At 46.0% G+C, this 15048-nt stretch overlaps 1 protein-coding gene across 1 annotated transcript in view; it reads left to right on the top strand.

Annotated features, from left to right (window-relative positions):
- Nucleotides 1-596: 596 nt before the first annotated feature.
- RAB5C (RAB5C, member RAS oncogene family) overlaps nucleotides 597-15048 on the top strand; it is a 30683-nt gene continuing 16231 nt past the window's right edge. Inside the window, exon 1 of the mRNA XM_083146898.1 lies at nucleotides 597-754. The gene's annotated coding sequence lies outside the window, so the exon portion shown is untranslated. The remainder of the gene's footprint in view (nucleotides 755-15048) is intronic.

Below are 15048 nucleotides of genomic sequence, written 5' to 3'. Positions count from 1 at the left end.
GCCTAGAGGAGCTGACTTTCTCAGTTTTAAGCCACGTTACGTTTTAAAATGCCAATTCATTTCTATGATTTAATAATTTTTGGTTATTAAAATGTAGGGGGCCATCACATTGACAAAAACTGTATGGGCAATATTACCAAACAAAGCGTAAGGTCAGTTAAACTATTGCATAATGATATGTATATTATTATAAGATTACATAAATCCTCCTTTTGTGGAAGCTCTGATATTACAGACACTTCCATATATTACAACACTAGTTTCAAATAATGATATACAACTGTCAGTGAAAAGAAAACTATTAATGCTTGGCAAGAGCTGAGCAAAGCTGGGCGGTGTAGAAGAACAGTACTGAGGGAGGAACAGAGTATAAACCAGGGACTCTCTCCCCCCAAGCAATGTGAATGCTGCAGACCCTAACCCTAAAGTGTAACTAAACACAAAGTAGATATAAACCTAATCAAAGTACTTCCTCTATCAAAAAAATACATTTCCCATAAATCATTGCACCTTTATTTCCGCATTCCACCACTCCCTTTGCGTCATTTCCGACAGAAATGGGCGTGAGTAGACAGAGTAGGAGAGGTGATTGGCCCAAACGGCCGTCACTTTGCAGAACAAACGAATCAGCGAGGTTGACAGTAGGGTGTACACGGAAGTGGGACAGGAAAGGCGGAAGTTGAGGCCAGAGGAGAAGGAACAGTGAAAGGTTCTCCCGGCGGGAGAGAGAGAGGAGGCGGCCGCAAGCGCAGAGGTAAGGACGGGGCTTCATGTGCGGCCTACTGGGATGAGTAGGTGTTTTCGTTGTTAGAGGGGTAACCAGCGCTGTCGCAAGTGAAAGCGGTGTCCAGGCATGGCATACGCCACAAGTGAGCCTTGGTAATATAGGGCCTCGCAGGGTGCGAGTGGATGCATTAGGCAGCAGCTCCGCACACATGTTTTAGCTCCGTGGTCTCCCTGACTGATCGGGGGGCGATGTGTGGCTATACGACCCAGGTGATGCAGGATTTGATGATATATGTTTTAGGAAGTAGCAGGGACCATGGGCTGTACCAGCCCTGCACACAGAGGCCTACTTACAGCTGTGCTGGGTAATGTCTGCTGGCCTTTACAGCATTAGGAAACACAACTTCATATTTCATCATAGGTTGCTCTATTTCAGTACAAGAGCCCTGGTATGATTATACCATAGTCATAGTGTCTATGGTATAATCATATCAGGGCTCTTCTACTGTTCTACGTTATGTGCATGTGTATCAGATCTTCTAAAAAGGGTAGGTTGAATAGTTGCCCATTGCTCCAGCTGTTGTGGAACTACATGTCCCTGCATGCCCTGCCACAGTTTTAGTAATCCATTATACAAAATATGTGGCAGGGTATGCTGGGGTGTGTAGTTCCACAACAGTTGGAGGGCCATGAGTTTGACACCACTGTGCTAGATAGATTCTAGCTATTGTGTGTCCTCTTTACACACTGCATCTCCTGAGTCACCCCTGTCCTCCCTCTACCCTCAGACTAAGCTCTCACAAGCAACGTCCTCTTCCCTTACTTATGCTATCATCTGCTCTCCATTATCAACACCTGCACAAACTGTACAAATCAAGGGCAATGGGATTTACAGTACAAAACATTGCAATGCTTATATGAGCAATGGATCATAAATTGTGTGTTATGACTGCAGCAGTAGTGTTTATAAGCCATGTCCATGTTTTGTACTGTTATGCGGCATACTCCTGGGGTGACTAAAGCCCTGTGCTAATGAATGTAGTTAACATGGATTGCTCAGCACACATGCAAAGCATCAGTGGTGTGCTGAGCGATCTGTGCAGACCTCCATGAGAACACTGGCGATCTAACTAGATTTATAAATGCAGTATAAATCTAGTCAGGCGATGGTGACACGCGGGACTGCACAGCACCGTTGCTGGGTGGATTATACACATGGAATTTAATTGCTTAATTTTGAAGTGATCTAGTCGGATTGCTTAGAAGTAACACTGAAATCACCCTGTGTGTATGCGCTATTAGCCGATTTTCTTGTTTGTTCATACAGTTCCTGTTTATATATTCTGTAAGGCGCAGTGGGCCCCTTGTGTTGCCATGTAAATAAAGGAGAATAATAATCTCCCCATAATGCTGTACGTATTGGTTCTGTAGAATTTGCTTCTCAATATCTTATCTCCAGGCCCAATACATTTTGCCCTAACTCATAAGCGTGAGATTGTTAAATGATATGTTGCAACATTTCTATATATTTAATATCTTAATCTTAGTGATATCATAGTATTCATCAGGCTACATAGTTTTGATCTACATCCATGCCAAGTGACAAACTGGTTAAGTTATAGGAGCCAATAATTAGTAGGCCGATAGTTGGAAATTATATTGGAATCCTGCATAAAAATACACTTGAAACACACAGCCTTTTACTTGGTGCTTGTAGAAGAGTGATATAACATGATCTTGTAATGTTTATTTTTTGATACCCAGTGAAATTAATCTGGGTAGAGATTGCCATCGAATTTCGATGTCTAAAAATCATTGATGGTTTGTTGATGTTAAATATATTGACCATCATCCTAGGTTAACAACCAATCCCCCACCCCCCCCTTCATATGACGTAGTGCTGCACTATGTGCATGAGTTAGGTGTGGCGTAAGGGGCTGCTGACTGACAGTTTAGTCTGTCAAGAGAGGTATAGAGCAAGGTAGAGCATTGACGTTCCAGCAGTAGCACATATACAGTGTGTTGGTATGCCGATGGTCTGCCTCTCTATATCTGACTGCCCCATATAGTGTTTTGGGATGTTGGCCAAGACTTCTCCCTTGGCCCAAAAGTCACATTTTTTTTTAACTAAACATGCATACACATTTGACTATTTTTCTCCATTAAGTCAAGTATTTTCCTTGAAACTTGTGGTGAAACAATCTAGCGCACATACACTGAATTATTGTTCAGCGATGTCACGGATCACTGCTTCATACATTAGACAATGTGCCAAATTGAACTGCATGTGCAGACAATTGGGGGGGGGGGGGTGGTATGTTAACGACCATTGGGAGTGCCCATTGTTCGTTGCATACACACTGGGCGATAATATTATGAATATCACCCAGAACGTACTAAATGAGCGATATCTTTCCTTATATCGACCAGTGTGTATGCACTTTTAACAGCTGAACTGTGCTACTTGGGCATGAAGCACCAATGGTTAAAACTATCGGGATGCGGTTAATTTCCCGGCGGTCGGAATCCCGACACTGGAATCCCGACCGCCGAAATCCCGAAACTTTCTCCCTCCGTGGGTGTCCACGACACCCATAGAGGGAGAATATAATAGCGTGCCGAGCGTAGCGAGGCACCGGGCCCGCTGCGTGGCGAGCGCAGCGAGCCCGCAAGGGGGGGCGATCCATGTCCCCCCCTTGTCGGGATTTCGGCGGTCGGGATTCCAGTGTCGGGATTCCGACCGCCGGGATCCCCACCGCCGGGATATCATATCGGATCCAAACTATCTATGGTACAGGACCACCGTTTACCATCTATGGTTCATGTTATCAAAATAGATGTAACCATTGATAAGATGTGCTCCAATGGTCATCCTTATGTTTGGGTATGTGGTGTTAGCTGCAGGTAAAGTTTCTGGGTATTGGCTAAGGCTGAGTTTGAGATTATTTAGTGACTCTGGTCTTTATAATCTTAACATTTTTAAGATAAGGTTTCTGTGATGCAAACACCTTAATGTTCATTCTAGCACCCTCTTTTTTTCTGTCTAGGGTTTGCTTCTAGCACATGTCTTGTCTGCGTTTAAGTTCTAAAATACAGACCACACTGTGCTAGAAGTACTGCAGCAGAAAGCGACACCCCAGACAGTGAAGAGGAACTGCATGACGATACAGGGTGCTAGAATGAACACTACACATTATGAAAATATCCAGTTTTGTGTTTCCTTTCCACTGTTCATTGTAGGTGTTGAATAATGTGGATTAACATATATGCATGTTTTTCTAATATTAGTAAATGTGTATAATCTTGAATGTGTTTTGAAGTTCATTCCAACTGCTGATGCTGTGTTTTTGTTAGAAAACCTGTAGGGTCATACAATTTCTGTGGAACTGGCCTTAATCTGGAATTAATGACACATCCTACAAGATGCAAATCATTTTAATTTGAACTTCCTGAACACGTTTTTTCTTTTTGTTGCTTATAGAAAATAACTCTGTTTTGGGTTTTGTAGGGCGGTATTCTCTAAACACATTTTGTTTAAAAACAACTGTGCTGTATTCACTATTTTTGGTTGCAGATATCCTTTTTCTGCTAGTGAGTATGTTACTCTGAAGTCACCCATACACTTATGTGACTTCTAGGGGACAAGCTGCATACAATCTCCATTATGGTACACCATATGCAGTCCTTTTGTATACGGTGTATGGTATGCGATCCCAGCCAAGGCTGCCGGAGCCAAAAATCTATAGTGCAGCCCTTGGGATCTTTGGCTCCAATGCAATGCACACAGGAATGTGCATCAGATCAGATTCTGAGGTAAAACGCGTGTGATTTTACACTTTCCATCCAGTTTCTCTGACCCACGCGTCAGAATCTGATAAAAAGGGCCCGGATTGCATTACTGTATGGCCAGCTTTACTATGCTAGTATTTTTATTTTACAAACCGATTTCTGCATAATGTAATTCATTTCAGTATTGTATTTATGTAATTGACCGTAATGTTCACTTTACAAGGATTTTTTTCTATTCATTAATGCACAACTATTTTCCAAGCTACTGGGTTACACATTTGCTCATGGCTGACTTATAAATGTATTCATGCAGTAGTAAATGTAATAAACACTTGGCAGTATTAAAGAATAAGAAGAAGCCTACAATCTCTGATTGATTGTTAAGGTAACAAATTCTCAACTCAAAAGCGGTAAATTTACTAAGGTGGGAGTTTTATTGAAGATGTGATGTTGTCCATGGTAACCAATCAGATTCTATAAATTATTGTCTACATGGTGCTAAATAAAATAGAAGTAGAATCTGATTGGTTGCTATGGGCAACATCCTATTTTCAGCAGAAGGTGCCTAAATCCCATTGGATGTCATAAAAGTGTATACTACATAAAATGGCATCTCGCCCTATAAAATCGCATGCGACTTTGCGGGAAATGCGATTCGATTTCATCACACCGCCCAAGGCCAGAGAGCAGTGAATAAATTACATAGGAAAATAGCATCGCATGCAAAAAAATTGTATGCAATGCGATTTTTCTTACGCAGAACCGCCCACTAAGCTATTTGCTTAGTGGGCCCCCGGCTATTACATAAGTACCAAAATGACACACTGCTGGGAGAAGAGGTAGGGGAAGTCGCTGGTCAGAGGATCATTAGGTGGCTAAAATTGGGAGCACGCACCCGGCAATTTATCACCGGTGCACACTCCAATTGCTGGTAATATGGTCGCTCAGCGAGCATATTGCCAGCCATAAGTGTACCGTGTGTACACAGCTTAAGCCTTTTTTTTGGGCGGGGTAAATGTTCAATTGTTGATCCATTTTGGGTGCTTATTGTTGTATGTGTGCTCATATAGATGGGTTATAGTTGCGCATAGCTGCTACTCCATCTTAAACTAAGGACTTTGCATACTTTTCTCCTTACACATCAGGAAGCTGCGAGAAGAAATGACTCTCTGTGGGTTAAAAGATGTCTAAATAAGCAACATTGAATTGGTCCGTTTTGCACCGCCTAGTGGTAGCCAAGTGGCACAACAATTGAATCGCCCTAATGTTCTCTCCCAGGTTTACCTCTGTCATTTGTTCATCTCTACAAGGTTCCAGTGCTTGATACTTCAGATCAGTCATCCAGTGCACTGTGTATCATTTGTAGCTTTCTTTTGAGTGGAATGGCTAATCAAATAAATGGATTGGGTGTAATTCCTAGTCATTGCATCAGATACCCTTTTTCTGGTGGTCACATAAAGCAGTTAACCAGCAGAAGTAACATATCATCTTGTTTGTTTGTGTTCACTATTACTTACTATAGTAAATTTCATTCATATCAATCAGAACTGATTGAACTGCCCCACAGTGTGAATTTCCTAACTTACACGTGTGGTGGAAACCAATGCAAATATAGCATAACTGCTTATAAACTTAACCCAGATCAGCCGTATCATAGAATTACAGTATTAATGTGTGTAAGTGGGATAGTCGGGGAGTAAAATAATAAATATATTTTATCTATAGTGGAAAACCTCCTAATATATGTGATCAAAACCTCATATCAATATCACTTCTGCATACCATGTTCTGACTAACATGGTATGCATATGAAATCCCAATCCCTCTCTTACTATGCCGTGGTAAGAGCTGGAAATGTTTAATAATATATGTTGGAAAGAGCACTCCATTCCAGACTAATGGTAAAATGCTCATCTGATATCTTAAAGATAATGTGAGTAATTTTACGCAGACTCACTTCCTAATGGACAGGGGAAGTATTGACTACAATGTATTTTCCACCAATGCCAAGAACTAGACATGTCTTGATTTATTGCAAGTTTTAGGCCTTGTAAATGCTCAGAAAAACCATATTCTGCTACACTTCATGTTCTATGGAAGTTGATCTTCCAATCATCTTCACCCCATAGGGGACAGTGGGTATAAGCTGGAGGTTGGAGTCTGGGCACCGAACTGTTACTTTTACTTTGATGCAGAACTCTTGAGTTCTGCTAATATGTTATTTGTAAGGTTGCGTTTACAAATAATACAATTTCTCCTTCATCCTTGGGGACACTGAAGTCTACGCTGGGGAATAGAGTGGTGTATCGGAGGAGTCGGCACTTTAAGAAACTTGAACTGTGGTATGGCTCCTCCCCCTCTATTCCCCCCTCAGACCTCAGTCTTAGTTTAGTGCCCGGAGGAGTCGGATCCCTGGGCAAGGGGCTCCGTTTGGGGCCTTTTGTTTTTGCTTGTTTTTTTTTTGGAGACAGGCAGCCAGCGCGTGCCGGCTGCCTGCGACGTGGGATAGCTCTCCGGGGAGTCAGAGCGGCACCGCTTGCGGCGCACGCGGCTGACTCCGGTCACAGACGCATCAGCGTCTGGGTCCCGCCACAGCTGCCTGCGGCGTGTGTTACGGGGCCGCGACCTAGTCGCCCGCCGGAGAGAGCAGGGCGTGCGAGCGCATAGCGCTGGGTGACGGCTGGACCAGGGTTAATTCGCTGGTCCAGCAGGGAGCAGACAGCCAATCAGCGCCGCTGTATACAGCGCGCGCTTTGATGAGGACGGAAGGGGCGGACCAGTGAGTGGTCGCGTCCTAGCTGCAGTCCTCTGTGTCAGACGCCGGTGCCTGCCACGCTGCTCCCTTGTCGGCTGTGCCTCTACAGTTCTCTGGAACAGGACAGCAGGACGCTTTCTCCCCCTCTTCAGCCTGGATATTATTGAATACTGCGCTGGGTGAGTGGAGGGGATTTTCTCTTGTGAGACTTCCCCGCTGGAGAGTTTATCTGGTGGGCCTAATTCGGGGAAGGTGCGCTCCTCTCCCCCTATTAGTGTGGTGCTTTTGCTCTTGGTGTGGGGTCCTTGTGGGGGCTCTCTTTGTCTGGCTTATTTCACCTCCTTCCACCTGTGTGTGTGTAAGGGGCGTGTGTGTGTGCAGCATGACATCCAAGTCTCAGTCAAAAGCTTCTCCAAAGCTGTTTGTATGCACTAAGTGTGAGCAACAGTTTACGGAGCAGGAGCCGCCGACGCAGGTCTCTATTTTTGGGAGGTCTGCTAAGGCAGTGGTCACCTTCCCAGAATCTATGGAGTTGGAGAAACCTCTTCTGGATATTTGGAGATCTCCAGAGAAAAAGGTTCAGTTATCTAAGCGGTTTAAGACCTCTTACCCATTTGCTCCGGAGGCTAGGGCAAAATGGGAGACCCCGCCGTTGGCAGACGCGTCAGTGTCAAAGCTTTCCAAGAAAGCGGCGCTTCCCATTCCTGGGGCAGTGGCCCTCAAGGAGGCGCCAGATAGGCGTCTGGAGGCGGGGCTTAAACAGATATTTTCAACCGCAGGTGTGTCACTTCGGCCCATTCTTGTGATCTCCTGGGTCAGTAGGGCCATGGAGAAATGGGCGGAGGATTTGTCAAAGGGTCTGAATGATCAGGGTTCTTCTGAGGAGTTCATTCAGTTAGCAGAACAGATGCGGGAATCTGCAATGTATATTGGAGAGGCTGCAAGGGATTCTGCGGCTCTGGTGGCAAGGATTTCGGCTCAGTCCATTACGGCCAGGAGGTCTTTGTGGCTTAAGTCCTGGCAAGCGGAGGCGGACATTAAAAGGGCGGTAGAGGCTCTTCCGTTTACGGGAGAGGTCCTGTTTGGCCCGGAGTTAGACAAGTTGATTTCCCTGGCCACAGGAGGCAAATCAACTTTCCTGCCTTCCGCGACTCCTCCTCCCAAAAAGCCTTATCAAGGGCCGGCCTTTCGCTCCTTTCGGGGGGCACCTAAGTTCAGAGGTAAGTCCAGAGGATCCTTTACCGCTTCTCGTGGCAGAGGCAGAGGGTTTGGTGGAGCAAACACTTCCTCAGGACCAGCTGCTCGGCGCGCAGACGTCAAGCAAACCGAAAAGCCCGCAGCATGACTCCCGGCCCTCCTACCTGGGGGATCCCAGAGTAGGGGCTCGCCTGTTGGACTTCCGGCAGGCATGGGAGGGGTCTTGCAAGGACAAGTGGGTTCTGTCCGTCATTGCGCAAGGGTACAGACTGGAGTTTTCCAGTACTCCCCCTCACCAGTTTTTTACAATAGGTTTGCCTCACGTGGAGTTGAACCGTCAGTTGCTTCTTCAAGCAGTACAGAAACTGTTGACCGCAGGAGTTATAATGCCGGTTCCTGCCGAACAACGCACAGAGGGTTTTTATTCTCCCCTGTTCCTGGTCCCGAAACCGGACGGTTCGGTTCGACCAATATTGAATTTAAAAGCTTTAAACGTATATATCACGTACCACAGATTCAAGATGGAGTCTCTTCGTTCTGTGGTTGCAGGGCTGGAGCCGGGGGAATTTTTAGCATCTTTGGATGTCAAAGATGCTTATTTGCATATTCCCATTTACGTCCCGCATCAGAAGTTTCTTCGTTTCGCGATAAGGGATCTCCATTTTCAGTTTCGGGCTCTGCCGTTTGGCCTTTCATCGGCCCCGCGTCTGTTTACCAAGGTAATGGCAGTGATGGTAGAGTTGCTTCATTCTCTGGGAGTAAAGATCGTTCCTTATTTGGACGATTTATTGATCAAGGCCGAATCCAGGGATCAGTTGACGCAGGCTATTCAGGTAACCTGCCAGACGTTACTGAACCATGGTTGGATTCTCAACTACCAGAAATCTCAGCTGAATCCTTCAAGAAGGATTGTATTCCTGGGGTTGATTTTGGACACGGAGGTTCAAAAAGTTTTTCTGCCTCGGGAAAAGATGTTGTCCCTGCAGGAGTTGGTTCGGCAGGTGCTTCGACCTCGGAGAGTGTCGGTGCACTTATGTATCCGACTGCTGGGCAAGATGGTAGCCTCGTTCGAGGCTCTGCAGTTCGGGCGTTTCCATTCAAGGACCTTTCAATTGGACCTGCTCAGGAAGTGGTCGGGCTCCCACTTGCACATGTACAAGATGGTGGTGTTATCGCCCTGCAGCCGTCTCTCTCTCCAGTGGTGGCTACTGTCGGCCAATTTGTTGGAGGGCCGACGTTTCGGAATCTGGGATTGGACTATAGTCACGACCGATGCCAGCCTCCGAGGCTGGGGAGCTGTTGTGTTGGGGCAGCACTTCCAGGGTCGTTGGTCGTCTCAGGAGGCGAAGCTGTCTATAAACATCTTGGAGCTTCGCGCGATTCGTCTGGCCTTGTCCTATGCGGACGGGATCCTCCGGGGGAAGGCGATTCGCATTCAGTCGGACAATGCCACGGCTGTGGCTTATGTGAACCGGCAGGGCGGAACGCGCAGTCGCGGAGCCATGCAGGAGGTACGTCCAATTCTGCAATGGGCAGAGCGGCATGCTCTGGCTTTGTCAGCGGTCTTCATTCCCGGGGTGGACAACTGGGAGGCGGACTATCTGAGTCGCCAGGATGTTCACCCTGGGGAGTGGGCCTTACATCCGGAGGTATTTGCCCAGATCGCCCACCGATGGGGGATGCCTCAGGTGGACATGATGGCTTCCAGGAACAATCGGAAGGTGCGGCTGTATTGTTCCAGGTCTCGGGATCCAGAGGCGGTAGCGACGGACGCGCTGACCGCGAGTTGGAACTACTCCCTAATTTATCTGTTCCCTCCGTTGCCCTTGATTCAGTTGGTACTCAGAAGAATCAAGCGGGAGAGGTCCACGGTCATCCTGGTGGCACCGAATTGGCCTCGTCGTCCTTGGTATGCCGACCTTCAGGGGCTCCTGATAGATCATCCTTGGCAGCTACCTCTAAGGGACGATCTTCTACAGCAGGGGCCGTTTGCCTACCAAGGCTTACGGCAACTTCGTTTGACGGCATGGCCGTTGAGGCCACACTGTTGAGCAGAAGAGGAATTCCTAAATCAGTGATTCCCACTATGATAAGGGCCAGGAAGGAGGTGACTTCACGGCATTATTATAGTATTTGGAAGGCCTATGTAGCGTGGTGCGAGTGCCGTAACTTGCCCACGGCTGTGTTTTCTTTGTCTCGGTTGTTGCAGTTTCTGCAAGCCGGATTTAAGGCGGGTTTGCGCCTAGGGTCCCTTAAGGTACAAGTGTCTGCATTGTCAGTTTTCTTTCATCGGCGTCTTGCCGTCATTCCTGAAGTGCAGACGTTTTTGAGCGGGGTTCTCCGCCTTCAGCCCCCAGTGCGGGCTCCGGAGGAACCTTGGGATCTTTCCTTAGTTTTGGATTATCTTAAGTCAAGTGTTTTTGAACCTTTAGACTCTATTGATTTGCGGTTGTTAACTTGGAAAACGGTGTTACTGCTCGCGTTAGCATCGGCACGCCGGGTGTCCGATCTTAGCGCTCTTTCATGCCGGTCTCCCTACCTGGTGTTTCATCCGGACAGGGCTGAGCTTCGGACCAGGTTGGATTATTTGCCTAAGGTGGTTTCATCTTATCACCTAAATCAGCCAATCGTGGTTCCAGCTCTTACGGGAGATTCCGCCTCGCTGAACGTGGTCCGAGCCTTGCAGGTGTATGTGAATAGGACCAAGGATCTCAGAAGGTCGGATTCACTTTTTGTCCTTTATTCTTCGGCAAAGCGGGGTTGGCCAGCGTCTAAACAGACTCTGGCTAGGTGGATCTGTCTCACCATTAAGCAGGCTTACCTTCATGCTTCACAGTCACCGCCAGTCAGGATCTCGGCCCATTCCACCCGTTCGGTGGGGCCGTCCTGGGCCGCTGCCAGGGGGGTTTCCCTGACACAGTTATGTAGGGCGGCCACTTGGTCGGGCCCTAATACTTTCGTTAAGTTTTATAGGTTTGACACCTTTGCGGCCTCTGCCTCCAGTTTCGGCCGTGCGGTGCTTCAGGATGCCCAGTGCCTTCCCACCCGTGGGGATGGCTTTGGGACGTCCCCAGCGTAGACTTCAGTGTCCCCAAGGATGAAGGAGAAAATAGGAATTTGGTACTCACCGTTAATTCCCTTTCTCCGAATCCGTAGGGGACACTGAACACCCTCCCGGCACTGTTCAGGCCTAAAGGGGGGATTTATTTTTAGCGCATGCAGTTATGTTTGGTTATGCATGCGTCTGGGTGTTGGTGACAGCCTGCTGAGTAGTATGGTTGGTCGTTTTGTTTGTTAATATCTTTCTCTCTCTCTATTGGGGATTCCCTGGTCTCTTTTCTCCTCTCGGGCACGGTCAACTAAGACTGAGGTCTGAGGGGGGAATAGAGGGGGAGGAGCCATACCACAGTTCAAGTTTCTTAAAGTGCCGACTCCTCCGATACACCACTCTATTCCCCAGCGTAGACTTCAGTGTCCCCTACGGATTCGGAGAAAGGGAATTAACGGTGAGTACCAAATTCCTATTTTTTCTCTCACTGCAGTTCACTTGGGCCATATTTAATGGTCATATCGTGCCTGATCACCCATCTAATGCGATGGGAGATCTTGGGGCAATAGGCAATTTATCTTTATTATACATGAGTATAAATAATCTCTATTTGTAGCCTTGTGGGTAAATTTACTAATAGATTGATTTGCCATGGTCTATAAATTTAAAAACTAGCTATTCATTTTCTGTTGTGTTTTAGATTCAGTTGAAATTTGTGTTTGGTTGGAGCAAGGTCCTGTAACTTTCTATAACCAGCACCAAGTGGAACCTGCCAAGGGGATGATCCTATAATTGGGAGCCAATAGCTGGAAATACTCAATCATACCCAAATATAAAATAGATTTCCTTCCACCTGAGAATTGACCAACAGCCCAGGGATATTCCCTGCACCACTGGTGACCCTGGGTATGGGTTTAATTCTTCAGTACATGTAGGCATCCATGCACCTCCGGTTAATTAAAAAACAAAAATCCTAATTCTCCACAGACAAACGCTGTACACTCAAGTGCAGGATATAGTGTTCATTCTAGCACCCGCTACCTTTGAAAACCCATGCAGTTCCTGTTACTGCCTGGGGTGTCACTGTCTGCTGTGGTGTTTCTAGCACAGATCTTATTTGCATATCCGTGATGATATACAGACCACACTGTGCTAGATGCACGACAGCAACACCCAGGCAGGGAAGAGGAACTGCATGGGTTTTCAAAGATAGCAGGTGCTAGAATGAACACTAAGTAATGACAGGTTATTGGTGGTCACTCATAGGAATGAAGGGAACTGTTTAAAAGGGGTGAGGTATGACTTGGCATAAGAAGATCGACATGGACAAACTATCGGAATGCAGCATGTAGACATTACTCTTGTCTACCTAGATAATATATCCACATGATGATCTGACATCCATCCCTGGTTGTCTAGTAGGTACTTACCATTTCCTGTCAGCAGTGATGGCTCCAGCATCTTCATTTGAGTCCTGGCAGCCATGTGACAGTCGCTTCTGGCACAGACTTGTGATGCTGCAGTATTCCAGTGAGTAGTTCTACCCAAACATTAATCCAGAACTCTGTCTGCCTACTGAAACTGTTTGACATTTAACAAAAGCACATAAATGACTTTCAGGTTTTATTGATGATGGTTTAAACCATCCTCAAAGGAGAATGTTCCCGGGGAGCCATCCAAAGTTTGCTTGTAGTATCTGTAATTATTGGCAACCTACTGTACATAGCATTTTGGTAGTAGTGTTTCACGTGTGTGCAAAATGTCATTAGCCTATTGCTCAAATAGAATAGACAAGTACTTTCTCTTTATAGCTATCTATTTCACCCAACTTGTGGGTCAATCACCATGATTGATTGCCCCTGATTAATATCACATTGAATTGAAAGGGTTGTTTGGGCCATGCTTGCCTACTATCTTGGAATTTGCAGGAGAGAAGACTGCCAATATTTTTTAATTTTTTGTTTCATTTATTGTTTTTGTGTGGGGGGGGGGGGGGGGTGTTAGTCCTTCTCACCCTCAGAGTAGGTGCTATTGTGCATCCGGTCAGCTTCCTAGTGAAGCAAACAGGATGTCACTGGAATCACAGCTCCATATTGATGGGGTGTGGCTATCTGGCACAAGTAGCATCATTTTAGAACCACAAATAGATTCATGATGGGGACAGACCTGATGTGATATTACCATCCAGCCCTCTCCAAAGTGGCCAGCGACATCACCGCTCGGGCTTCCCTTGGAGAGGGGACAGGAAAAAGTATGCTTTGGGTGTTTTTGTGACTTGAAAGAAACGACAACAAAATCCTACCTTTTTTTTTTTTAAAGACAATGCTTTCTTTGTGAACAATTAGGGGGGTATTCAATGGCAGTGCCCCTGTCCAGTTCTCGCTTTGCTCGGTGGTTGGGATTCAATGTCCCGCCCCCCCAAACGGCTATAAAGGGGCGTGGCCGCGAGCTGAGGATGGAAATAGCAGAGCTCCGGCCGGGAGCTCGCCTATTTCCAGCTTTTCTCGACAGCTTGTGATGTCAGGCTCGTTCTGCCGAGAACCCCTGTTCAATGCTGTCAGGAAGACAGCATTGAATAGGGCCCCTCAGCCATCTCCCCCGTCGGGAGATGGCTGCGGGAGCATGAAAATCATTGAATACCCCCCTTAAGCTGCCCATACACGTACCAATTATCCGGTACTTTTTGTGCTAAAATAGCATCGCATCCCATGCACAACATATGCACAACGATGCTATTTTAGCACAAAAAGTACTGGGTAATTGGTACGTGTATGGGCAGCTTTAGTGTGATTTATTTATTTATTTTTGTGGCTGGGGGATATTGCAATAATCTTTTGGATTTGTAGTGTGCTTTTTTTTTTTTAAAGTCTTCCCCAGTAGATTGAATAACAATCTGGCTGCTTTGACAGTGGTGCTTTTGATACTTCCCTTGTCAACAGATAAGATGGGTTGATCCAGGAAATTGTCTCATTTCCAGTTACAGACACAGGATTCTTTATTTTCGCTTCAGATGTGGCCAGGGTTTAGTATTATGTCAACATTTATAACATTGACATTGTCTTAATGTTGGCATTGGCTATGTCGGCTTTTATAATGTAGACCGTGACATATTGTCTCTAGTGGGCCAAGGAAACTTAGTTGATCCAGACAGATTTCATCAGTGTTCATGTAACTGACTGATTTAATGATTTATTTCTCCCCTATCCCTAACATTGACCCCTACCCCTTTCTCTAGTGCTTAACACTGACGTTCTGACAGTTGAGATTCCAACAGTTAATATATCAGCAATGATGACATAACTGTTGACCTTTTGAATGTCAATGTTGCCATTTTTAACAACCCTCAGTGGCCAGTACCATATGTAGCGTTGTGAAATTTGTCCTAGCCACAAAGATGACTTATTTTAAATATGTACTCTATTTTGGGACTGTGGTGTATATAAAGCTGCACTATTGCCTACAGTTTAATAAACTTGACCCTCTGCTAGCTAGGCCCAATGAAGTATGGCTGCATTTGGTGTCCTCATATCCT

The sequence above is a fragment of the Crinia signifera genome, chromosome 6 (genome assembly GCF_055691185.1).
Source record: "Crinia signifera chromosome 6, ASM5569118v1, whole genome shotgun sequence".
In the NCBI taxonomy this organism is placed as follows: Eukaryota; Metazoa; Chordata; class Amphibia; order Anura; family Myobatrachidae; genus Crinia; species Crinia signifera.
The sequence above is the reverse complement of the archived record's forward strand: the minus strand, read 5'-3'. Positions and strand labels throughout refer to the sequence as shown.